Here is a 25,272-nt window from a genome sequence, read left to right on the forward strand (position 1 = left end):
ATGAAATATCTGGATACCCCTATCTACCTACCTATAAAGGAATTGTAGTTTTGATGTACAAAATTGGCAAACCTTTCTTTATAGCTGTCAAATCTTAACACACATTGTTCCATTCAAGAGTACATGGCATGAATAAAGGGATACCATAAGGAACACAGAACATGTATGATTCTGGTAAATAAATGAATGTAATATTAATCCTAGCCTTAAAACTAAAGCTAAGTGTGTTGCGGCTCTCAATGTCTTATTCCTTTTTAAAAAATTTATTTTTTATTTTTCACCACTTCTATTCCATCAGATTTACACAAAGAAAAAAGATGAACGGAAATAATTTTTACATTAAAATACACAATTAATCTAACCAAGACATAGCATTGCAGAAAGCACAAGTGCAACATTACAACATGTCACATACAGTTTTTATACAGTACATATCAATCACAAAAATTATGGTCGGGATTACTCCATCCTAGCCTTCCAGTCTGTGATCGGAGCCCAGATACGTTTACCCAGTTTCATAGCCTTCCACCCTTTCTTCTCAGAAAGGCCTTTTTCCAGGCTGTAAGTGGCTAAGAGCCGTGAAACCCAATGTTGAAAAGTGTGGAGGGGTTAGGATCTTTCCAAGCTGTTGCTACGCAGATCCTAGAGACCGCCATGGCAATAAATAGGAACTCCCTGTGCTCTATTACAACTCCCTCCCTGCAGGTACCTAGAATCACTAATTCATTAGATAGGTTTACTATAATCTTCAGGGATTGACCCATGAAATGCTCTATTGCCCTTTTCAGTTGATCTAGTTTTGGTCAGGCTGCTAACATATGCACCACATCAGCCTCGGTTCTGCCACACCCCGGACAGCAGGATCCCGTTTGTCCTCCCCACTGAGCTATTTTAGCCGGAGTATAGTAAAGATTAAAAATTGTTTCAAAATGTTGGGCTTGTAAGTTCGCTACTTTCAATACAGTGCGTCCCAGCTTGAGCGTTGTTACCAGCTCATTACCTTCAATACCCAACTTCTCCCGCCATTTCTCAGAGTGTTTATTAATATCATCATTTTGCTTTTGGTTTAGCTCGGAATATATCTGGGTGATGGAACAGCCTTCAGGATTTTGCAGCCTATCCATTACAGCATATCTGTCAAAAACTTTTGCTCCCCCACTTTTTTTAATAAGGGCCGATCGTACCTGTAAAAACTTAAAAAACTCACTACGCTCCAAATTAATCCTACTTTGTGCCATTTGAAATGTAATTATGCCATCAAGATCTATAATGTTTCCAATTGTCTTAACCCCCTTCCCGCCCCTCGCCTCATTATATTGTCATGAAACGTCTCTGGCAAAGATGGGTTCCCAAACAAGGGAGTGTAGTGATTCATTCTGCCCAATCCCAACCTACTCCTAACAGATGACCAGACTGATACTGCCGCCCCTAAGGTCTTAAATTTCACTTTTTTAAAATAGCTGGCCTCATGAAACCTAAGTAGCCAATTGGAAGCTTCACCTTTTAAAAGAAGCTTGTATACATCTGGCACTGTTTCGTCCTTCCTCCAGTTATCAATCACAGTTCCCCCCAGCAACCCTCGTATGTACTGAAATACTGCGGTCCAATAATATAATTTTTTTGTCGGGGACTGCCCAACCTCCTCTCTCCCTAGGGAGAGTCATGTGTTTGAAAGCTCTTCTCGTTTTCCCTTGAGCCCATATAAATCTGTTGATCATTCTCTCCATTTCCTGAAACCAGCTATTATCAAATTTCAAGGGTATGGTTCTAAATACATATAAAACCTTTGGTAGGAATAACATTTTAATAATATTTCAGCTTCCCACGATTGTTAGGTGCATATTATTCATCCTATCGAGATCCCTCCGTGACTTCTGAATTATGAGTGAAAGATTTATTTCAACAACCTTTGTTAAATCAGATTAAATGACAACCCCTAAATAGGTAGCTGATTCGGTCACTCATGAGTCTGCCAGGCTAGTCTTCTCATTGATAACGATCTGAGTCTTCCCCCTGTTAAGACTATAGCCGGAGACTGCCCCAAAGTGATCTGCTTCATGTTCGATTTCAGCCAATGCCTCAGCGGGGTTAGCGGTTGTAATGGCCAGATCATCCGCGTATCCCAGGATCTTTGTTTCAAATCTGTTAAATCGTATTGGAACAATACCTCTATTTGATTCTATTTTCCTAATAAACCGGTCAATATAAAAAGCGAAGAGGAGGGGTGAACACGGGCACCCCTGCCTGGTTCCTCGTTTAATGTCTATTATATCACTCTGTCCTCCCATGACCCGAACATGGGTCCTGGGATTCTTGTATAGGACCTGTAGCGCTATTATGCACCCCCTGCCAATATTAACTCTCTCCAGTGCCGCCCAGAGAAAGCCCCACGAGACCTCGTGGGGCGCTTTCTCTCAATGTCTTATTCCACATGATTTTTGTTTAGTTGGTCAAGTTTCGTAAAATAAGATTTTATTTACTTTTTGGGAGTATAAAGCATAAATATTTGGTTAGCTTCATACCTAAATGGTAATAGTTCATATTCGTGTTTGTTACCCGGACTGGATTGATTTTGTAAATCTTGGAGACATTGCTTGTTTCTAGGAAACTGGGATGATGGAAGACATCCACTCAAATGGTTACCACACCTTATTGGAGCCAGCACACCCTTCCCCTGCAGGAAGGGCTAAGGTTGGCTTGGCGAACATTATAATTGTTCAAATCCCCTCAACTAAAGTGTCTAAGATTTGCTCTTCCTTGTTATCTTTTTCACCACTGTCAAGGAATATGACATGCTGGTTAACTTTTACTATAATAATTCTAACCACTTGGCCTCAGAGGTCGTTGACTCTTTTGATGATTGTGTAGTTTTTTCCTCTCGAAAGCTAAACGTAAGACTGTGCTGCTTTTGGTAGGCGATTTTAACATTACACTTTGTGAGTATAACAGGAAATGGATGTGTAGTTATACGAATTCAAACAAAGAACACCTTACCCACTTTAAACACTCACCATGTAGGGAAGCTTTGAATATCCTTATTTTAAAGGTGACCTAGTCTTAGCTAATGATAGGGTTGATAGTGAGGAAAGTAAACGTACGACTTTCTCCGGTAGTACAAGGGTAGTTCAATTGATTTTACTCTTATGACTTCTGAACTTGTTTTCTCCATCCTTGATTTTAGGGTTGTTGCCAAATGTATGAGTGATCATAACCCCCTTCTTCTAGCATTGAACCCTCAGCTAATAAACCCTAAAATAGATATATACAGCAATGGTGTGCGCCCAAACAAAAAGGATGTCAAAATAAAATGAGAAAAGGTAAACACCGAACATTTCATCAGACAGATTGTCTCCCAGTATTCAGCCTTAGTAACTACCTGCCTATCAGATAACATACAGCATTGGATTGGTGCATACTAGAAGGTTTTGAGAGTTTATGCAAACCAATCTCAGATAATTGAACTTCAAATGGATCCCGGAGTGAAAATCCCCTTTACAGATGGTTTAATTGCACCTATAACACCTCACACAGATTTTGAACCGAATGGAGCATAAAACCGACTCCCTTCCGAATGACTTAGTGCATCTTAGACATGATCTCTCCAACAAAGCCATCCTTGCTCGCACTCACACTTAAGAGAGTTGGAAATTGCCACACACAGGTTCTCCGACAACCTTACAATGCATCCCCTGGCCCTCTAATCCCCTGTGCCGGCTGGCCCACAGATCCCATCGCTCTCACTGCCCCTTATCCGCACCGGAAGCGGATGCTCTCAGCGAATTTTACCTCCCCAAGGCCCAGACTATGGTTCCAAATCCTCCCTTCACAATCCCAGTAATAGTGGGAATAAATAGAACACCTGTAATTATAAAGTTGCTCAGACCTCATGCTCAATATACCACAATTCATACACCACAATCCGCTAGAGATAATCCCTGCCCTGTATCTTGCATACTCAACAACTATAGATCAGCAGCGCAGCACGCTACAGATATCACTGAAACCATACTCAGTGAGGGAACATCGCTTTCCTCATGGAATACTGGCTCAATGACCACTCTACTGCCATACTTGACCTGGTTACTCCATCCATCATTAGACATGATAGACCTGAAAGAACAGGTGGCAGTCTAGCCATAATCCACAAAGCTGAAATTCATCTTTCCATCTTAAATAACGCAGAATACTCTACTTTTGAATACCTCTGTGTTGAACTTAAAGGCAAAGACTGCCTATCAAAATTCGCACCATCTACCACCCTCCTGGTGATCTCACCCTCTTCTCAGAAGAGTTATCTGACCTACTAACTTGCTTTTCCTTAATTGACACGAAGGACATTTTCTTGGGTGACTTTAACATTCATTAGAATAATGCAGTGGACACCACAGTCCTGCACCTCATGAACCTTCATAAAATGAACGACCTAAAACAACTCTGCAATGAACTAACACACATCAAAGGCACTACTCTAGACGTGATTTTCACAAATAATGCACTGGTCTCTCTCAGTGCCATCTTACCCATTGACTGGTTAGATGATCATCTTGTACTGTTCAATATCAATACCAATGCCAGACCAAACACAGACTTAACAAATAAACCTAAGCAGTGAAACCTCAAACAAGCCCCAATTACGGAACTAGGGGGCACATGCATCATTGAGACATTTTGCACTTCTTAATTTGCGAAAAATACAGAATTGCAAATTAAGAATTGCAAAATGCTATGCATAATTTTTTTCGGTATTTATTTGTGATTCGGTAAAAATCGCAATTTTTACCGAATCCCAAATAAATACCGAATTCTTAAGTGCATTTTCGCAATTCCCATTGATTCCTATGGGCCAAAAGGCCCATAGGAGTCAATGGGAAGGCATTTACAGATTCGCAATTTGTTGATGCATTCCAAGGGTGCAGGGGGGGGGTCCAAAGGACCCCCCCTTGCACCCCTGAAATGCATTTGAAAGTGCATGTTTCACACACACACATGTCCTAAGGACATGTGTGTCTGTAACATGACAGTTTAAAAAATGCATTTTTTTGCTTTTTGACAGATTTTCGCAAATTACCACGAGGTTCAACCTCGTGGTAATTTGCACTTCCAATTTCAAAATTCACATTTTTTTTTTAAATGATGCATTGCATTTAAGGAATCGCACAAATGCGATTCCTTAAATGCATTTGCATTTTTAAGAAATGCAAAAAAATGCGAATATTGGAAAAGAGTTTGATGCATCCCAAAAACGTATTTAGGAAGTGCAAACGGCCGAATTTACCGATTCGCACCGTTTGCACTTTCTAAATAGGTTGATGCATGTGCCCCTAGAATCCAAGATTCATGAACAACTACAATGTCACCCTCCCACTCATAAAGTTAATGATCTCACGGCCCACTTCAACACAGCGATAATAGAAGTTCTCGACCAAGTTGCACCTCTCAAATTAAAACAACTTAGATCAATCCAATCAAAATCTTGGTTTAACTCGGATCTTAATAACGAAAGAATACAACGCAGACAATCAGAAAGGACACGGAGACAAAACTCCTCGTCATGCCATCTAACTGTACTTAGATCTGCAACGTTGTCCTACCAGAAGCACATTTTCAGAGTGAAAGCTTTTTTTTTTCCCGCAACCAACTTGAAGAATAGGCCCAAGGAGCTCTTTAACATTGTCTAACAATAAACCACGCTTTCCTCCCCACACAAAATAATAGCCTCTAATGAACAAGGTGAAGAAATTACCAGCTTCTTCCCTTTCAAAATCACTAAAATGGAGCAATCCTTCCTTCAAGTCATAACACTACCTCCCCTACTAACTATCCTCCCTGACACCCCCCCCCCCTACCTGTAGTCTCACCACCTGAGCTTTTCAATTATCAAATGACTCCAAATGGAACAAACAGCATCCATTCTAACTCCGAAGTGAAAAACAACGCAAACTGGCCGGACTTCAAACCCATGACAGAAATAGAAGTCTTCAATATTATTGCAAAATTAATGCGCTCTTCACACACTAATGATCCCTTCCCATCAAAAATAGTACATAATCTAAACCATATCATCGCCCTGTGTTGGACAAAAATCATCAATACTTCCCTCATCTCGGGGTGTGTACTTGATTCTCTCCAACTTGGTCAAATCACACCCATCTCAAAAAACCCAGGGCAGACCCAATTGATCTCAACAACCTCACACCTATATCAAACCTCACGTTACTAGCCAAAAACTATGAAAAAATGCGTCTTTCAACAACTCAACCTACATATAGGGGAATTCTCCCTACTTGACTCCTTCCAATCAGGGTTTAGGAAAGGCTGTTGCACAGAAACCGCCATGCTCAATATCTCAGATGAAATACATAGAGCCTTAGATGAAGGAGATGCATGCCTACTTACCTACTTGACTTATCAGCTGCTTTTGATACAGTTAATCACCCAGCCTTACTGGAGTCACATAAGATCTGCTTCGGTATCAATGGCACAGTTTTAAAATGGTTCACATCATACCTATAACACTGTTCACAACAAATCAAAATCAAGTCTTGCCTCTCAAAACCCACACCTGTCACATATGTTGTCCCCCAGGGCTCAATCCTCTCCCCATCACTTTTCAATCTCTTGATGGAACCCCTTACTATCATCCTGAAGCACGCAGGGATCAAATATCACCTTTATGGTGACGACACTCAACTCTACTACAAAATCCAATCACCCAGTGACAAAATCAAACCATTCATTGTCTCTGATGATCTCAAGTGGGTTGTTCAAGCTCTGGTCCTCTCCAAACTTGACTATAGGAATGCTATCCTTGCAGGGACCCTGAAAACCCACCTTGCACCCTTCAGATCAGTACTAAACATGGCAGCCAGGCTCATAACAGATATTAAATGGTTTGAACACAACACTCCTGCCCTCAAGACCCTCAACTGGCTTCCCATCGAAGGAAGATGTACTTACAAGAGTGCCTGTATCACACACAAAGCCCTTCACTCACATACCCCGGAAGATTTAGACAATAAACTCACAAAAGCCGGAAGAACCCATACTCTGAGAAGCTCAAACACACTTCTTCTCTTTCCTCCCAAACTAAAAAGGAAATGAACACAGGCTCACTCTTTTTCTGGAAACGCACCCAGCATAAGGAACTCTCTCCAGAGGGACCCACAATGCAACCCCTCCTTCTCTGGCTTTAAAAGAGACCTGTAAGTCCATCTCCTCAACAAATACTGGAACACAGGAGCAATCTGAACTTGGTTCTATTAGGCTCTATTTTTCAGTTCAGACACTGTTGAACAGTTGGCTGTTTTTGTTTGCTTCTATTGTCTAGAAAGTTTTTCTCTCCTTGGACTCACACTGTGCTAATTGACCACAATCAGTAATCCTCCCTCATGGCCTAACTATATTTCAGTGTATATATTTTGTGTGTTCCACCCTCATTGCCTAACAATTTTTTTTTTATGTATTTCGTGTGTACTTAAACCTAAGATTGTTGTGCACCTTATTCTCATCGACTGGATTATTGCTTTGCTCTGAACTCTGTAAAGCGCTCTGATACCTTCATATCTAGCTAGCGCTATATATACCAGAGGTTAGAATAGCAAGACACCGGTAGCACAGTAGAGAGGACTCTAGCATGGGAAGATCTTCAAAAAGCTGCCACATTAAGAATATTAAGCTGATCTGGGAGATAGATAATCATCCAGACAACGATGTGCTGAAACTTAAAGTTGTGATGCCTGCAGATTTATGATTGGCCTATTTGACACTTATTTTTCAACCTGTCAGCACCCCCTACCTTCGATCCAAATCTGTCTGGCACACGTATACGGGATTCATTGCTTAATACAGAAGTAGGTGGGGTTGTAAATGCAATTTAGAAATGTGGATTGGGGAAAGCACCAGGCCCAGATGGGGTACCAGCGGACAAATCAAATCCAGATCTAAGTTTTAAATTGAAAATTATTGTTTAAATATTATCTACCCACTGTGTTGATTTTTCCTCTGTATCCCGCCCTGTTCCACCGCGGCTGGTGCCGTTTGTGTGGAGGGTGAGGCGAGCCGCCATCTTGGGTGGGGCTGGACCGGATCTAGCGGTCTAGTTCTCCCGGGAGGCAGGCTACAAAACGTTTCCAGGCACAGAGCCCTTCGAGAATGCAAGGTTGGTGGCAGCAACCCAGTTCTCTGGGAACCTTGTGAATAACTTTGCCTAAACGCGCAGTCTATGGTAGAAATAGTCGCTGCTCTGGTGTGAATGAGACGCCAGTGCTCGAAAATCATTTTATGCTCGTTTTAAATTGAAAATTATTGTTTAAATATTATCTACCCACTGTGTTGATTTTTCCTCTGTATCCCGCCCTGTTCCACCGCGGCTGGTGCCGTTTGTGTGGAGGGTGAGGCGAGCCGCCATCTTGGGTGGGGCTGGACCGGATCTAGCGGTCTAGTTCTCCCGGGAGGCAGGCTACAAAACGTTTCCAGGCACAGAGCCCTTCGAGAATGCAAGGTTGGTGGCAGCAACCCAGTTCTCTGGGAACCTTGTGAATAACTTTGCCTAAACGCGCAGTCTATGGTAGAAATAGACGCTGCTCTGGTGTGAATGAGACGCCAGCGCTTGAAAATCATTTTATGCTCGTTTTAAATTGAAAATTATTGTTTAAATATTATCTACCCACTGTGTTGATTTTTCCTCTGTATCCCGCCCTGTTCCACCGCGGCTGGTGCCGTTTGTGTGGAGGGTGAGGCGAGCCGCCATCTTGGGTGGGGCTGGACCGGATCTAGCGGTCTAGTTCTCCCGGGAGGCAGGCTACAAAACCAATGTGTATACAGGAGCGCAGCGGACGAGCGCAGCGGGCGCGACGAATGCGAGCCGAAGTCGCGCATAAGTCAAGCCCGTCTGCGCCCGGCTGCGGCAGACCGGGGCCTAGGGCCACAATCTCTGGCCAAACTTATACATACTCCTCCCTAGACCTGTTACAACTTAGACCCTCAGACAGTCCGGGACCAGCCTTACCTGCGTATGTATTAAAGCGTGCCGCCACCTATGGCATTTTGAACTCTAAATATATGGCTGATAAAGCCACGCGCCTCAACCCCTCTTCTCCCCCTTTACCCTTACCTGATTCAGAAACCACTCTCAAATGTTACTATTTAAATACTAGGTCCATGGTCAAACACCATATGGACATATTTCTCCTGCTTCAGGCCGAGCAACCTGACCTATTACTCCTCACAGAGACTTGGCTCAATGCAGACTCCTTACCCTATATTTTAGCAGCAGTCCCCTCTAATTACTACATCTTACACGTTAACAGACCTGCTGACAAAAGGGGTGGGGGAGTTGCAGCGATTATTCACAATACCCATACATTCTCCCTCTTACCGTCTCTTGATCTCATAGGATCTGATAATATGACTTTCAAAATGGATACTAACAGTGGATCATTACTTATGATCCTCATTTATCGCCCCCCCCAAAACATGCCCACATTTGCGGCATCTTTAGCAGAACAACTTGCTCCTTGAATAATTAATCACAAAAAAATCGTGCTGCTGGGCGATTTTAATCTTTGGCTGAATTCTACTGAGTTGGACACTCATGCAGCCGCACTGAAAGAGAGTCTACTTGATATGAATCTGATCCAACAGATCCACCTACCCACCCATAAAAAAGGGCACAGCCTTGATCAAATCTGGTCACAGAACATTCCCTTGGCTGTTAATTCCATCACCCCTTGTATCTGGTCGGATCACTTTCTGATTCACTTCACTATCATCACTGCAAAAAATAGCAAGCAGCCTTTTCAGAAAGGAGGAAAAGTCAGAATATGGAAGAATGTTGATATTTCTGCCTTCATCGATACTTTAACTTCTTCTCTGCCCCCATTAGATCAGGATATTGATGGGACCGAAGTAGCCTTTTCCAACTGGCTACTTCAGGCAGCCGATGTGCATGCCCCTTGCTCTAACTTTCCCCGCTCCCGCCCCAATGACGCTCACAGGTGGCTTACACCTCATCTGAAAGCATTAAAACTTGAAGTTCGTCAAAAGGAGCGGAAGTGGCGAACAGTGTATTCAGAATTAGATAAAGCCAACTATTGCCGGGCCAGAAAGGATTATCTAAAACTTATCCAAAAACATAAAACTGATTATTTTTCGGAAAAAATCCTTAATTCCCGCAATAAATCAAAAGAACTGTTTAACATCGTGGAGAGCCTTAGTGGCAGTGATAGAACGTCCCAATCTGTGGTCCCCACCCAGGACCTTTGCAATTCACTGAACTCGTTTTTCTTTAACAAAATCTGCACTATAAAACAAAGTATCCTCACTACTCCGTCTCCCTCCCTTCTGGCTGACATCTACTATAATCCTTTAACCCTGGAATCCTTTCCCCTTATTGACGACGCCACTCTATCTAAGCTTTTTGCCAGGGTCAAATCAGGCTCACCCGACGATATTTGCCCCCCACATATTTTGAGAGAGGTGGGAACTACTATTCCTGAAGGCATGCTTTCCATGCTGAATGGATCTCTCTCACAGGGTAAAGTCCCTGACAACCTTAAAAAAGCCCTCCTTATTCCCTTGATAAAAAAATTCGGAGCTGACCCGCTGGATCCGCTCAACTATAGGCCCATATCACTGCTGCCTTACTGTGCCAAATTATTGGAGGCTCACGTCTGTGACAGTATCTCCAAATTTGTTGAAGAATCAGAGTATCTTGCACCCAACCAGGCGGGTTTCCGCCCATGTCATTCAACTGAGGCAGTTATTCTTTTGGTGCAGAATACTTTGAGGCGGAACGCGGATGAGGGGATCCACCAGGCTCTGGTGCTACTGGACCTTTCGGCTGCGTTCGACACGGTTGACTACACCATCTTGGTCAACCGTGTCGAGCAGGCAGGTCTCAGGGGCCCTGCGCTGAGCTGGATCCGCTCATTCATTACTGGCCGTACTCAATCTGTTAGATTGGGTCCCTTTACTGCTCCCACTATACCTACCACCTGCGGAGTACCTCAGGGCTCTTCATTGTCACCTTTGCTTTTCAATTTATATTTACGCCCCCTTCTGTACTCTCTCAGGAAAGCGAAAGTTACCATCTTCAAATATGCAGATGATTTGCAGCTCATCTTCCCTCTAAACACCAAGGACTCAGTGGAAGATTTTCAAAATACCATGTCTCATATCCTGAGTTGGATGAGCTGCAATCATTTGAAACTTAACCCAGGCAAGACTGAATTGGTCTTGCCTGGGCAGAGTGTACTTAGTTGGAACCCTAGCTTTTGGCCATCTAGCATGGGAGCCCCTCCGTCCAAGTCATCTTCAGTTAAGAGCTTGGGAATTTTTATCAGCGAGGATCTCTCCTTGAAAAGACAGGTAGGCGCAGTTGTGTCATCCTGCTTCTTTCAACTGAAGAAAATTAAGAAAATTGCCTGTTTTTTTTCTCCGGCTGCCCTTACTCAGATCGTCATTTCCCTGGTCCTGTCTAGATTAGACTTCTCCAACAGCCTTTACCTTGGGCTCCAAGCTGGAGAGTTAAAACGCCTCCAGCTGGCTCAAAACCAGGCAGCCAGACTTATTCTGAATCTATCTAAAAGGCAGTCTGTCAGATTAGGGTTGAAACAGCTTCACTGGCTGCCTGTTGAGCAGCGAGTAGCTTTCAAAACTGGGTGTATTTTATTTAAGTCCCTACATGACTCTGGCCCTCAGTTTATCAGAGCTCTATTTAACAGATATGACCCTTCCCGCAATCTCAGGTCTACTCACAAATCCCTTCTGATCGTCCCCTCTTTTAAGAGGAAGCGTCTCGGAGGCTGCTGTTTTGACCATCTTGCAGCCACCTTCTGGAACTCTCTTCCTCTTCAACTAAAACTGAGCGACAACATCTTGAGTTTCAGACATTCCCTTAAAACCTGGCTTTTCTCCCAGGCATATTGCTGAGCCGCCTCATTTCTACTTCTAACTGGTGCGTTTTGTTTCTTCCTATAGCGCCATGAAGCCCCCGGGCGTACGAGCGCTTAATAAATTCATATTAACATTAACATATTAACATTAACATTAACATCTATGGGCACCACTTTTAACAAACGTATTTAGGAGCACAGTAAAGGGACACATTCCTGATTCTTGAAAGATTGCTATAATTATTCTGGTATTTAAAAAGGGGGACTTTTTTATATGAAATACATTTCTAAACATCTCTCCGAGGTAGGTAATGACATTCCCCGAATGGATGGTCAAACAAGCCCCATGTTAGTCTCTGCGGATGATGCTGTTGATCCAGCGCTCAGAAACTTATAATTTTCCAAAGACAAGGCCCAATTTCCATTACACAAAAAGTCCCTTTGCGCTGGGTTAGTGAGATTCTAATGTCTATACAAACTTGCCAATTTCCATTTACTGATACTAATTCTGGCGATGTAATCTTTATTTAGTTGATTGCGTTAGACAAGTTAATACTCCAAAATAAAGACACTTCTAATAAAGACTGACTCATTTGTAAGTCTTATAATGTTTATCTAAATAGTGTGAATAAATGTTCATCAAGTACAAATCTTCAACACAAATCATATATCATCACAAGGCAAAGATCATCGGAAGAGAAAATGACAAATTCCCAATTAATGACAATGAATAAAGGAGTGGATAGGAGAAGAAACAAAGGACTCAAAAACAAAAGGATTTGCAAAAGGTTATGCAAATTCAGATATCAGACTAATACTAACCCAATTAGGAAATGCTATTCTCTGGCCACGAGAACAGCAAGGGCCCCTCAAGAAGATTTGAAGTGGCAAAGACTATAGTCAGGATACACAGGAGGAAACAGCAAACCGACGACATACGACGATTTCACCCCAACGGTCAGCAAAAATGTCTGCCTAAATCCATCCCACCAGGCACCTCAATTATACCCTAAACCCAACAGACCGACCAACAGAAGTATCTAACATAGGTCTTTTCACACATTTGATTGGTTAAGGAAAGGGGTGTTCTGTCACACCACTCATTACATGTCCATCAATTTTAAAGACTTCATTGTTTTATTCATTCAGATGATAACAGCATACACCCCAGGAAACTCAAGTCCGGGCTTCTATCATCTCTTTCCTCTTCTACGGTCACTTTAATATACTTTGTATATTTTCTGCTGAGCGCCTCTCCGCAGAGGAAGCTTCCTTCCACGTTTGCCGCATTTGTTCTTTCATAAAAGTTCTTGGCAAGCACTCAGGATTCAAAGGACAAGGCAAAGTTCCATTTCTCCTCTTGCTCTCAATTCTCTAATTTCTAGCTTTTTATTTCTCAACTTTAACCCATTATTTGTCATGCAGAATAGAAAGCCACTCATCTACAAGAAACAAACACAAACATTTATTATTCACTTGTAAATGATTTCCTCTACGCTCCAACCCAATGCTGCATTTTATCCCTGCGCAACCCTGGTTAATTATTATTATTTCCTAGCTTGTCATTAATAACATGCACTACATGCACTAAAGCAACATTAGTTATTATTGCTTTACATTAGTCAAAAAGCATTTTGCAGCCTACTTCAGTAATTTAGTACGCGCTTGTGTTGTAGCATTTTCACTTGTTTTAGTTCTTTTCCGGTTATTTTTCACTGCACACCGTTAGTAAATGTTACTAGGGTTAAATCCAAGCAGGTTTCTTTTTACGCGAAAACCCTGCTCCAACACCGTATTAATTGCCCGTGCGGCAAATGGGCTCCAAAACTATTGGTTGCATTTCCTCTCTACATGGGAAACTTAGATCTTAGGATAAAACACACTAAATACTTCATTATGACAAGTTAGCCCCACAACACCAAATGAAAAACCTTCACTATGGTGATCTCAGTCTTGGAGAAAGTAAGCCATTTTAACTACCTAGAGATTCTCTTAACTCCTCCTTTAACTCGAAGTCATTCTTAATTTCAAGGGCACAATATGTTAAAAGAAATGTCACTGCAGAAACCCATCAAAGAAATGATCAATCTATATAAACCTAAATATATTACTGCAGGATCATATGGCACAGGTTTATGGGGAGTTGGCAAACTCTGAAATTCTCCAGCGGGCTGAAATTTGTTTTTTACAGAGATTATTAATGGTTCCCCTGGGGATTGCTACTTTGATTTGCCCTGAAGAACTAGGCCTTACCTGCTTGAAAGACATTCTGGGTCTTGCACCACTATTACTGTGGATTAAGTGCAGGATAAATCCAGTGGCATGGCTAGTTCGATACTAAATCTCTGATTGAATTAATAGGTATGAAAGAATTGTTTGAAAATCCAGCTCTGATCAGCCAAAATTCAAAGAAGAAGTTACATTTTGTTTCCTTAATTATTGTTCGGAATTAAGGCTTCAGAAAACACAGTCCATGGTTGCAATCACAAGATATGTAATGATCTCTATGACAGCTAATGTAGAACCATACCTTGCTTGGGTCCCAAATCCTATGCTATCTCACACTTTTTAGTTTTTTTATGATACATTGGAAGATAACTTTTCCTCTTCAGTGTGTCTGGTCACATGATTTACCGCCCTGTGTGGCAAATTCACCGAACGAAGTACTAGCCATTTTATTTTGTTCTTATATGCTGATCCTGGATGTGAGTTCTTAATTCCTGTTTTACGGAAAACCACTCTAAGAAGTCACACAGAGAGCTTGACCTTTTTGCAAAATCTTTCCACTATAGATACCTGTTTTGCTGTACTTAATTTCATAAGAAGAGCAGTAGCGATCAAGAAAAGATATGAGTTTATCGTTCTTTGAGAAAGGAATAGGATTGTGCTATGCTCCTTCTGCTTTATACTATATAAAAATGTTACTACAATTATTTGTTCACTATAATCTATTTTTTACGTTTATGGCCAAGGCGGAATAAAGAGTTTGATTGATTGTTTGTTACCCAAGATATCATGATATAGGTATAAAGGAAGATGTGTTCCAATTGCCCAGGTAGTTGGTGACCAATCCTAAAGGTTCAACTTGCACTAACAAGAAAAATGATGAATTTGTTGGATACGTTGTTATTAGCCTGTCCTCTACAAACATGAATAGTTTGCATTCTCAAGATCTTACCCTAATGCTGCTGCTTGACTTGATCACTGTAGCTGATAGTTCCAATGCTAGAATGAACAACAGTGGTAGCAATGGACGGCCCTGGTGAGTGCCATTTTTTACTATAAAAGTTCCTAAAAGTAGTCAACTCGTATTACTTATGAGTGAGGAATTCGCATGTAAGGCGTTTATGTTGGTGCAAAAGTATGCCTCTTGGATAATTAAATTAAACATTTGATATACATGATTCCTGTTCATGTTGTGAAGAACATTTCTACATCATCAAAGATAACAGAAGATGCTCTAGTTTCATCGATGCTATTTGAAGAATATCCACCATCTGTCTGATATTGTTCCTGCATAATTTTTTAAGTAACCTGATTAATCATGATGCACTAATTCTTGATAATCAAATGGAGCCAATTTCCTATATTTCTGTTATAGGTTTTGCATCTATATTAGAACATTGGTATGTTGAGTGCTCCTTTAAAAAAACAATGGAGTGCTCTGGGCTTCTAATGGCTAGTAGAAGCCCGGAGCATCAACATTCCAATGTTTGATCACAGCAACAGCTGTGAACATAGGCCTCACGGAACCCCAGGGAGTTTCAACCCTCTCAGGTTTCTTGAGGTCTTTGATTTACAAATTAGAACATTCTGCACTCTAGGGGCAGAATGTTCCAATAGCCTTAGCGTGCTCCATAGCAGGCTCTACCCGCCTTTGGCTCAGGCCTTCAATGCCGGAACGGTCCTTTAATGGCAGGTAGAGCCCGCTACGACTGTCTCTGAGGCTATAATAATTAGTGAAATAGGCCTGTTGTTCCCATAATCTACTGGAACTCTTCCTTGTTTGTATACTAAAATAATATTACATTCTTGCTGGGAATCAGGGAATGATTGGTTTTTGAGTGAAGGAAATAAGGCTGAGATTGCTAATCATCTTGATATCCAATCTGGTTGAGTTTTAAATCTGTTTAACAAATGTGCAAATAATCTATTTTAAAATGTAAAGATATTATAGGCGCACGAATCTCATATATATTTATATTCTATGTTCTGAAAACATAGATGGATTGTTCAGATCGGTTGTTGTTTTTTTGTGTCAAGATCTTTGGGTGGACTCTGCTTTGCAGGTGAATAAAGACATATCTGGTTGTTACACCCAGTCCTTCTGAAGATAGTTGTACATTGGCCCACATGCGTTTCCTTCTCATTGTGTCGTTTCCAATGATATGATCTATTTTAATCCCTCTAACTGGTAGACAATGAGCCTAGTACATATTTCTTGCTTTCTTTCGTAACCAAAGGGGGTGATTGTTTTCATATAAACGTGATGAGTCAATTGTAGAATAATGTATGAAAACATAAGCAAGTATTTATTTGTAGCCCAAATGTAGGAGCTGTTTTATGTACTATATACGGTGGTCCTTGTTCAATCTTGATGTCAGTACTCTTAATGGGAGAGGAGGGTCATCTGCTTGTGTTGACGCACACTGAATGTGGCTCAATCTGCTCCCTACTCTCTCCTGTGACTTTCACATCAAAATTGTGTACATAATAAGTAATAATATGCCAGCAAAGGAGTAGGTCTCAAACCAGTTATGCAAATTTGTAACTTAGGTTGACACAAAGTGCTTCAGGAAACCATGTGACAAACTGGCAACCTGACAAATACGTTCAATTTAAAAAGGCCAAACTGTGCAAGCGAAATGTGACGCCCTGTTCGTGGGTGAGTGATTGAATCCAATATACAAATGGTTTTAACTAAACCCAGCCAGCGAAAAGAAATCAAATCAGAATGTTTGACTCGCATAAAGAACCGTGAAGCAGAGGGCACTGGGGAAACTGTCACAAGAGAGCCTAGTTCTTTCTCATAAATCAGTAACTGTAAGTTTTATTGGTAAAGTGGAGGAGAGAGCTTACCAAAGTCAGAGTTGTACTTAATTCTTGACAAGTTGGGCTTTCTACTCTGTAGACTCTACAGCATAGAGGGTCAGGCTGGGGCATGCAGTGCGAGCTACTAATGGGCGGACTGCCTGTAGGGCAATCAGGCAGTGCCCAATGGGCTGGTCTGACAGATCAATGTGTGGGCCGTTTTTTGAGCAGTTTGTTGACCTGTTTTATGGCCAGGTGGGCCAGTTTTTACTGTTGATTTCTATGATATCACACAAGCATTGCCTGCAATAAACACAAATGCATGCAGTCTCCCGTATCACTGCAAGGAGTCGAAACGCATCAATGTTACAGAAAATAAGTTGATCGCTGGCAGTTCCCGGTCAGCACTAACTTAATTGTCACTGGATCATTTGGGACGCCGGAGGAACTAGCGGTTACAGGTTTCCCCGTACTTCAGGGACCTGTTGTTAATAACCGAAGGATTGGTTCCGCACATGCGGCATTATCGTAAAGGCAGAAAAGTGAATTGTGAAGAATGGCTGTTCCAGGTTCCTGTATATACATAGGAGCCTTTTGACCAATGCGGAAGGAGGGTTTCTCATCTATACAGTTCAATGGTAATATTGCATTCTAGATAAAAGGCGGCTTTTTATGGTTACGATTGGAGATTACGATTATTCAATTTTGGAATGGAAATTCAAGCCCTTAGGAAGGGGACCAAATATACATGTGGCGAGTGAGAGAATTTGGCGTGTAAAGGATATACAAGCCCTGAGGAAGTCGTGGGTTTACACCCATATACGACGAAACGCGTTGGCATAAGGGAGTGGAAGAATCTGAACAAGTGAACAAAAAATAAAGGAACAGGCCAAACACAGCAAATTGGAAATTCATTGTTTTTTTACTTTGTTGTATTATCAATTTGTATATTATTTGGCTTGTGATTCGGAAAATTGGTAAATTTTGTGTTCAATCTATGATTGATTATTTAGGAGAGATTGGGTGTACACTCTCCCTTTCTGGATGCACAGCGGGATACGGGAAACTTGCTTTGTATTTTTGGTTCTATTGTAAATGTATTGTGTTCACTGTACATGAGCGCCTTAAATCTCTTTAGACACCCATACTCTGCTAAGCACTAACTTAGAACCATGCCTCGCAAAATCAAAGAGATCAAAGACTTCCTGCTGACAGCCAGGAGAAAAGAAGCGAAATCTATGAAAATCAAGAAAAACAAAGACAATGTGAAGTTCAAAGTGCGCTGCAGCAAGTACTTGTACACACTGGTTATCACAGACAAGGAAAAGGCAGAGAAGCTGAAGCAGTCCCTGCCTCCCGGTTTGGCAGTAAAGGAGTTGAAGTAGTCCGGCCATGTAAAGAAACCCAGTTGTTAAAATAAACCACCAAGTCGAGAAAAATACTGTCTAAAACAGGCTGGATGGACTTCTTTATATTTCAGTTATTGTCCAAAATTCCAGTGGTTTCTATATCTCTTTATACACAGAGGTATTTCACATTGTTGTTCACTTAACATCTTCTGATCTTGATTGAGCACTCCACACCCTATTGCTTTTTAATGTTTAAAAACCAATACCAATTATCAACGGTTTTTTTTTTGTCTAAAAACTTTTGGTTTCTCTGCATTACAGATGCAACCAATGCATTAACTGATAGGAATTATGTATTTATCCCAAAACGTTACTGTCCCTACAGTCTTTACTTATACGGCACAGTGAACCAGTGTTGCTTCCCTTTTAACAAAATATGAAAGAAAAGTTGTTTAAGTTGAGAAATAAAGCTACAGGGTGATTAGGTGATTGGGGCATCACAAAAGAATATAAATAGCTGTTAACGCCAGCAATCAGAACAACCACTACATTCCAGAAGTCTAGTTGCTACAAATTTGCTTTTCTTCTTCACTGTTACTGGTCTAACATCTGGTAAAACCTGGGTTCAAGAAGTATTATGCAAAGCTTTTCCTTTCCTCTTTTCTGATGCAGGATTCTTCCCATGCTAACCCATTATTAAACAGTGCCATGATCATTGTTCCCCATCTTCTCTTGTATCAGTTTCTTTTCTGGGCCTAATACAATAGCATCCTATGTCTTCTTGCTTTAGAACACGCTGATGATCAGGTCACTGAGGGTTTGGCATGTTTTTTCACCTTCTTAATTCCATGTGTCCTACCAGCATTAGTGCGGCAGTTCTGGTTTGATTTTAAATCCCGTTTGTTTGTGTGCCGCACCAGCTTTGATTGAGACCTTTGATCTCACAGATTCCATGCTTTCTGTTTTTTGACCCATACACAGTAGGAATCCATTTACCATGAAACGTCTCTGAAGCAGATCCATTCCTAGCTTGACATCCTCTTCTCGGATTAAAGTACTCTTCCACTTTTTTCATCTATTAGATTGTTGAATAATAAGTGGGTTCAGGGCTAGAGAGTGACACTAATATCTGCAACAGGAGAGATGTGACTGCCATTTCACTCATTAGCAGTGTGTTTTGAATGAAGTTGCCATCATAACAAACCGAGTGGGGGGAATGTACCGCAGTGGTGGTCTGTGGGTCCCATTTCTAAAGGGACAGTTGTTTGTGGCAGTGTGACTCATAATTCATGATTCCCATTGACACTGCCAGATAGGTAGGTTTTGGGACATAAACTACCTGAGTACCGACAGCCTGATGGTGCTCCTGGAAATCTTTGGTATATAATGGGTAGAGATGCTTTTCAAGCTATTTGGATTCATATAAACGTTATTGACTCCGGTGGAGTCGTTCCATGTGAGTGTTGTAATTGGAATTTTTTGCTAAGCTAAGTATATCAAAATGTTAAAAAAAAATGAAACATTAAAAAGCCATTCTCCTGAGATTCAAGCAGATAAATTGCATTACTAAAGAATTTTCTCGTATGTTCAAATGCACAGTCTAAGCAGCAATATTCATTTTTCCATTGTTAATTTATGATGTTCTATCCAATGTATAATCAATGGACTTGTAACTGGAGCCGAGATAGTGAATACAACTGTGTCATTGTAAATGATCATATCACTTTTATCAATAGTCCTAAACCTTACTGTAGATTACATTTTCATTTATTAATTTATTTAATGAGTTTTATATAGCGCTGGCTAGACCTGTAGGTATCAGATCGCTTTACATTAGGTTACACGATGCTACACAAAATATAAAAATTACACATTACATCAAAAAATAAGCAACACATTGAGAGAGGAAAGAAAGGTGAGACAAATAGAGCAGAGGGGGGAAAGGGTGAGGTGTGAAGAGGGTGGATGAGGGAAAAGACGTCAGGAGAGACGAAAGGAAGTCTGCCCAAAGACCGTCTGGGTAGGTGACGTCCGGGGAGAGAATCCACAGCCTGTCTCCCCTAAAGCTAAACAAGGTAGCTCCATCGGGCATTAGTCAAATAGCTAGGTCTCAACTGACGAGGGAAAGTTCACAGAAGAAAGTCCAGTGGATAAACAGGGTGGGAACTATGAGCAAGGATGGGTGAGGGCAAAGGTCAATAGCTGGATAGAGGAAAAGAGTAGAGCGGAGAGGGGTAATGGGTAGGGTGAAGGGGGAGGAGGGAGATAAGATCAGGAGAGACGCAGGAGAGTTTGCCCAAAGACCGGCTGGGTAGGTGATGGTCATGGAGGGAATCCATAGACCATCTCCCCTTCAGCTCGCGAGGTAGCTCCACCGGGCATCAGTCAAATTGGGGAGAGGAGTTGGCCTAACGGCTAGGGCGCTCGACCTCGGACCTGGGGATCTGGGTTCGAGTCTCGGTAACGACGCCAAAACCTCCTGTGATTCTGGGCAAATCACTTGATCTCCCCGTGCCTAAAATGAAAGTAACTGGAAAACGTAAAAATGTAACGTAACTGGAAAAATATGTAAAGCGCTCTGATACCTGATTGGGTTCGGGTCTAGTTCGCGCTATATAAAACTCTGCAAAAAAAAAAAAATGGCTAAGTCTCAGCTTTCGAGGGAAAGTTCTCAGAGTAAATGTCCTGGTGGGTGAGCAGGAACAGGGTAGGGTGAGGGCTGGTCAAGATCAGGACGCTGACTAATGATTTTAGACCAGGAGAGATAGAGCATTGAAGAGGGTCCCACTGTGGCAGCCATCTTGAGGACAGGCAAGGGGGATGAGTCCTTGAAGTTCGAATTCAGTCGGTCCCCATTATTCCCTATAACCCAGAAGGGAAGTAGGTGTAAGCTAAGCAGTGGATCGGCAAGGGGACTCACAGGCGGCGGTCACGTTTGGCCCGCAGTCTGTAGCGGCAAGACCCCTGTGCATTATTTAGTATAAAGACCACATCAGAACATTTCGATATATACAAGGTACATATAATAGGGAAATGAGCAGCAAAAAGTAAAGAATGTACATAATCGCAACAAATATTATACATGGAGGTGAATTTGTAAAACAGTTACATGCTGAGGTGGAAAAAAAACAGAATTCCCTGTGAAAGTGTGATACAAACATACAAATACTGAAATTTTTTCTCTTGACAAGGGCCCCTGTGAAATCTGTGCTGAGTAGCGTAAATGAACTGACCCTTGGTAATAAAGGTGCATCCCGAGTATTTTGAGAATAAAAGAAATTAAGATTGGAGTGATAACGCCTATGACAACATAAAAGTGGTTTAGTTACAACCAACTTGAGGATGTAACCTGCAAAAAAACCCAGTGGGAACAATAAAATAATGAATTCCAAAACATCAAACTGTACTTTGTAAATATTGAAACCCAGAGAATACAGACGGTCCACATATACTGTAAATGCTTTATGAACTGGGGCCACATGAAAGGAAAAGTTTAGGCATACAACAAAAAGATGGCTCTGATTTATATTATAGAAACAGGCCTCAATATGAATGATATAATGCTTGCAAGAACAAAATAGATGTTTTTTTATTTGTATTTATAAGTGTCTGCTGTGATTGAGAACTTTGAAAATAATAGAACATTGAGTGGGCAGGGAATCTAATATAAGAAACAGCAACACCGAAAAAGATGTGCTGTCCTCGTTCCACATCCAGAATAGAGGGTTGATAATAGTTTTCTCCATTTAATAACTCCTTATATAGCATTTAGTTCATGAGGAAAGCAGCTCTAAGCATAAAAGATGTATTCGCCCCCCATTTAATTGTTATTTGTATATTCATCACCACACCATACAAAGGCACATAAATACATAAAAAAATATGTCTATAACCTATGCTAGATTTTGGGATTCAGCAGGTTGATACCGAATTTTCAATATCCACTGTACAAAACAATACATATTTCACATTATGCTATGACAAATCAGGAATTGCAACGATGAGGAAACACACATGCACAATGAGCGGAGAGAAGACAATCCACCCCTTGATAGAGGTCCAAGGAGCCCTAGCTTAAGAAAACATTTAACTCTTAGCACTAAACATGTGAAAATCAATATGTGCTTTTATTTTAAATACATTTTATTTTATTTAGATGAGGAGACTTTCTGCTCCTTTAGAGAGGTTCCCGTCTAATTTGACTTAACAGGCACACCTCCACAACCCAGATCTTGTAAGATTCCCTAAGACAATAGTTAGATTCAACAGTATTCGAAATGTCCTTCTTCGTTTATTGAACATTAAGAGTAAAAGGATAGTGTTGTTTTTTTTCTCCAAAATCCTGTCTTTTGAGTGAATGAAAAGCACAAGCAAAAGCACGAGTTCTTTGATAATAAGCCATGCTCTAAGTGAATTTTATTAGAAGATAAGGGCTTCATTGAAACAGCTAAGTGACCATTGGAAATTCAATTTGCTTACAGATCACATGCAGTGATTTTATTGATTTAGTTTGAGAAATGAGCCTTGCATAAAACCCCTATTATTCTTGTTGCTGTTTGCACATCATAACCACACTGTAAATTATTGTAACGATCAGCGAGGATCATAGTTTCAATCGTCGCAGATATACGTATATATATATATATATAGGCCCAGTTGAAAGCATCATGCTGAAACGCGTCAGACATTAACTGCTTTCCTTTTATTTTTGCACTTCTACACTTTTGTAGATTATTGTCATTGCAGTGTGGATGCGGAGGTGCATATATACATACTTTGGGAAGTTTTGAAACAGGATATATACATTTATATATATGTATTCTGAAAAAAACAAAGGTTAAAGTTAATCTGACATTTTAGTTAGATGACATGTCAATGACAATGTAACGTTTAAAAATAAAAAAACACTGACAGTCCCCATGAATAGTTCAGTGAACTGACTATAACTTGCGCACCTGCCATAAACAATTTATAACCTCACAAATTAAATCCCCAATGACATGCTAAATGACATAATTGAAAACATTACTGATGACAACTTAAATGACATAATTGATGGCACTCTACTGTTATAGGTCCAAATGCATATGACAAAATCTTGGAATAAACTATAGTTGCAGAACCATCATAAGGAAGAGACAATTTATCACCATGGTTGCGGGAGGGGACTGGCATCATGAGCCACTCAGTGCACTCTGCATACTTAAGAATGTTAATGAATAGCATAATACACTTAGTTCATCTTCATATGTACTATTTGCTTGCTAAAAATCATCACATATTACTCGGTGCTAAGTACATTAAAAGATGTATAGTCTCTTTAGCTCACAGCTTGTTTGCAAGACCTAGTGTAATCTAATTTAGAAGTAATACAGTATTATTTACTATGATTTTCTTATCTATTTGATTGTACTCTAATAAAGTGCATTAGGTGTACTCATTTGTGCCTTTGATTACAGAATTTCTGTCTTCATGGATCAGAAGGACATGTTTCACAAAGGATTTTGCAATTTTTTTCGTGCGTGAGGACTTCATTTCTTTTCTGTTTTAAGTTTAGACAATATGGCATTCAGCGGGAAACATAACAAGCCTTGGAACTTGTATTGCCTCTGACTCTTCCCCTAGCATCCCAAGGACTACTTTAACAATTCTGAAATTTGAACACACAACTTCTAAGGCGTTCCTTAGTTTCTCTAAAAGCACACATAATTGTGTTCCAAAGTGACAAAGGGCACGGTTCGCAAAAAAATAAAATAAACTTGATTAATTTCAGTTTAAGCCCTATTCTTTTCATACTTTTATATTTTTTGTTTGCATCCACAAAATCCCATGGCCTTTAACATGGACGTTTTCAACTAGGTACATTTATACGCACACTCCTCAACGTTTGTTTTTCATTTTGCACGAAATAAATATTTGCCTTGTAGAGAAATCGTTTCCTTGTATACTCTCTCAATATCAGGGATTTCCATTGCCTTAAAATCAATAATGGATGGCAGAGTGGGCTAAAGAACGGTGATGGATTAAACCCAGATCTTTTGACTGAGTGTGAGTGTTTGATTGATTCAGATGCTCCGTCCATCACCACCCCCTTTTGTACCGCTTTTGGGCGGCATAAGTGTGGCAGGGTATGCTCAGGGTATGCTCAGACATGAGTCCCTTGCTCACTTTGCCACTGGATTCAAGCAAGCCGGGCTGAAGACGGCTGGAATGCCAGAAACCGGTCCTCGGAAGCTTGTTTCCGGTCCAGGGAAGACATGGCTTGGCAGTTCGGGCTGGACTGTTCCCATGAGGCACAGGGTCAGACTGATTTGCATATAGCCATGTCTGAACTGGGGTGGCAGAGTGGGCTAAAGAACGGTGATGGATTAAACCCAGATCTTTTGACTGAGTGTGAGTGTTTGATGGATTCAGATGCTCCGTCCATCACCACCCCCTTTTGTACCGCTTTTGGCCGCCATAAGTGTGGCAGGGTATGCTCAGACGTGAGTCCCTTGCTCACTTTGCCACTGGATTCAAGCAAGCCGGGCTGAAGACGGCTGGAATGCCAGAAACCGGTCCTCGGAAGCTTGTTTCCGGTCCAGGGAAGACATCGCTTGGCAGTTCGGGCTGGACTGTTCCCATGAGGCACAGGGTCAGACTGATTTGCATATAGCCATGTCTGAACTGGGGTGGCAGACTGGGCTAAAGAACGGTGATGGATTAAACCCAGATCTTTTGACTGAGTGTGAGTGTTTGATTGATTCAGATGCTCCGTCCATCACCACCCCCTTTTGTACCGCTTAAAATCAATAATGGTCAGTGATGCTGATTTAACAAATTACATATTTTTTATAAATATATAGTTAGTAATTCCAATATATATATGGAGCTGATTTATGGGGTTGTTTGGAGATTTTTCACACCTATCTTTATATTTATGACTGTATGTTTTGACATTCTAATTAAGTGTGTAAATTGTGTGAAATTCCTTTGGGTATTGGTAAATGACCACCGAC

The 25,272-nt window shown here is 41.0% G+C and overlaps 1 protein-coding gene and 1 pseudogene across 3 annotated transcripts in view; both read left to right on the forward strand.

Annotated features, from left to right (window-relative positions):
* GPR143 (G protein-coupled receptor 143) overlaps window positions 1–25,272 on the forward strand; it is a 367,151-nt gene that overhangs the window by 212,487 nt on the left and 129,392 nt on the right. The gene's annotated exons all lie outside the window — the stretch shown is intronic.
* LOC144771766 (large ribosomal subunit protein eL38 pseudogene) lies at window positions 18,098–18,310 on the forward strand (annotated as a pseudogene).

This window comes from Lissotriton helveticus, chromosome 8, assembly GCF_964261635.1.
Source record: "Lissotriton helveticus chromosome 8, aLisHel1.1, whole genome shotgun sequence".
In the NCBI taxonomy this organism is placed as follows: Eukaryota; Metazoa; Chordata; class Amphibia; order Caudata; family Salamandridae; genus Lissotriton; species Lissotriton helveticus.